The following is a 2,888-nucleotide window of genomic DNA, read 5'->3' as shown; positions in this document are numbered from 1 at the left end:
GAGGTGTCACTCCTTTGTTTGCTAAGCATACCTCCCCTGCTAAGCAACTAGTCTTCTTCGCTGTTTTGATGCTACTCGTTGTCTTGTTTCAAACAAGCTTGAGTTTGCTCAATTCGGAGCTCATTTGCAGAAGTTATGGCAGTTCTGGTTTCCTTGGAGTATACTTTGTTTTCGGGGTAGTGGCTTAAGGATGGCGCCAGCGGTAGTACCGCGGTCCACAGCAGTAGTACCGCCGAAGCACTCAAGCGGTAGTACCGCTCCCAGAGCGGTAGTACCGCTCCCCAAGCGGTAGTACCGCTCTCCGAGTGGTAGTACCGCTTGTGGTCTTCGGTCGTAGTACCACAGTGGTTCCGGGCTACTACCGCCTCGATTCGAGACCGTTGTTTTTTGTGTCGGGTTTTACGGTACTAAGTGCGGTAGTAGTGGCGGTACTACCGCTCCAAGCGGTAGTACCACGCCTACTCCCACGGTAGTACCGCTCTGGGGCCAGGGCCCTGACCTCCTCGTCAGCGCGGCAGTACCGCTGGGTGAGAGCGGTAGTACCGCCCTCAGTGGTAGTACCGCCCTGCCCAAGCGGTAGTACCGCTCTGTGCGTGGTTGTTCAGTGGGGTAACGGTTGGATTGGTTTTCCCACTATATAAAGGGGTCTTCTTCCCCCAATGAACCTTATCCTTTAAGCTTGTGTTCCTCCCCCATTGTTGACCTTCTTCAAGCTTGCTAACTCTTAATCCCTCCATGGATTCTTGCTAGTTTTGGGGGGAAAATAGAGAGGAGATCTAGATCCACATTTCCACCAATCACTTTCTCCTCTATGTGAGGGGAAGCCCTTGGATCTAGTTCTTGGAGTTCTTGGTGTTCTCCTTCTTGTTCTTCCTCTCATTTTCCTCCCTAGCATTAGTTGCTTTGGTGGGATTTGAGAGAGAAGGACTTGGGCACTCTGTGTGCCCTTGCCATTGCATTTGTGCATCGGTTTGAGTTCTCCACGGTGATACATGGAAGTTACAAGTTGAGAAGCTTATTACTCTTGGGTGCTTGGTGCCCTTCAGCTTGTTCCTCTTGGGTGCTTGGGCGCCCTAGACGGTTGGTGGTGTTCGGAGCTCAATCATTGTGGTGTAAAGCTCCGGGCAGGCATCGGGGTCTCCAATTAGGTTGTGGAGATCGCCCCGAGCAGTTTGACGGGTTTCGGTGACCGCCCCCAAGGGTTGCCAAAGTGTATGGGTTCGATGACCGCCCCCAAGGGTTGCCATTTGTACGGGTTCGGTGACCGCCCTCAAGGGTCCCTTAGTGGATTCACGACATCTTGCATTGTGCGAGGGCGTGAGGAGATTACGGTGGCCCTAGTGGCTTCTTGGGGAGCATTGTGCCTCCACACCGCTCCAAACGGAGATTAGCATCCGCAAGGGTGTGAACTTCGGGATACATCGTCGCCTCCGCGTGCCTCGGTTACCTCTTACCCGAGCCCCTTTACTTATGCACTTTACTTTGTGATAGCCATATTGTTCTTGTCATATATCTTGCTAACACATAGTTGCTTATCTTGTTTAGCATAAGTTGTTGGTGCACATAGGTGAGCCTAGTTGTTGTAGGTTTTGTGCTTGACAAATTAACCGTTAGGTTTATTCCGCATTTGTTCAAGCCTAAACCGTAATTATTTTAAAACGCCTATTCACCCCCCCCCCCCCTCTAGGCGACATCCACGATCTTTCAGTTAGTATAAGAAAGCAAACAACTACTATAAGTACTATTGCAAACCCATTCATATTTTAGTTTTGCATTATATCTACTATATTCCAACTTTTCTATGGCAAAAACTCTTCAAAGAAAACCATAGAATCATCAAAACAAGCACACAACGCAAAGAAAACAAAATCTGTCAAAAACAAAATAGTCTATAGCAATCTGACTACTTCGAATACTTCTGTAAATCCAAAATTTCTGAAAAATTAGGACAACGTGAATACTTTGTTTATTAATATTTCTGCAAAAAGAATCAACTCAAAACCACTCTTCTGATAAAAATGAAAAATAATTTTGTGAACGCAAAAGTTTCTGTTTTTCAGCAAGATCAAATCATCTCTCACCCAAATCATCCCAAAGGCCTTGCTTGGCACAAACACTAAATTAAACCACAAAAACACATATAATCAGAGGCATAATTGGGTAATTTATTGAAAATAGCAAGAAAACCAAAAATCAAAAAGATACAAGTTGGGTTGCCTCCTAATGAGCACTATTGTTTTACACCCCTAGCTTGGCATAACGCGAAGGATCTACGTGTTGTCATCTTTAGCTATGGATCCATATGATGCCTTCATTATTGATTCATATGGTGGCCTAATTCTCGTTCTAGGGAAGTGTTCCATACCCTTCCTTAGTGGAAATTGAAATTTGATACTGCCTTCTTTCATAACAATCACGGCACCAATAGTACGTAAAAACGGTCTACCAAGTATAACTGGACAAGACGGGTTGCAATCAATATCAAGAACAATAAAATCTATGGGCACATAATTTCTATTTGCAAGAATAAGAACATCATTAATTCTTCCCATAGGCTTTTTAATAGTAGAATCTGCCAAGTGCAAATTTAAAGAGTGTTCTTCAATATCGGTAAGACCAAGCACATCACATAAAGATTTCGGAATTGTAGGAAGCAACTCCATTGGCCTTGATCTTCACCACCTCCTCGGCTGTGAAGGATGCGACATTGCCCTTGTACACATCTTCTCCAGAATCATACTACACACATGAATGAGTTACATTAATACATTATAGATTCATATACACCATGTCAAAGGAACTAAATGAACAATCTAAATTTCAAGTAGGCTTACCTCATATTCTTCATCGTCACTAAACTCTGGATCGTACAGGTCGTACTGGGCGAG

Source organism: Triticum dicoccoides, chromosome 5B (assembly GCF_002162155.2).
Source record: "Triticum dicoccoides isolate Atlit2015 ecotype Zavitan chromosome 5B, WEW_v2.0, whole genome shotgun sequence".
NCBI classification, from domain to species: Eukaryota; Viridiplantae; Streptophyta; class Magnoliopsida; order Poales; family Poaceae; genus Triticum; species Triticum dicoccoides.
Note: the sequence above shows the minus strand (reverse complement) of the source record.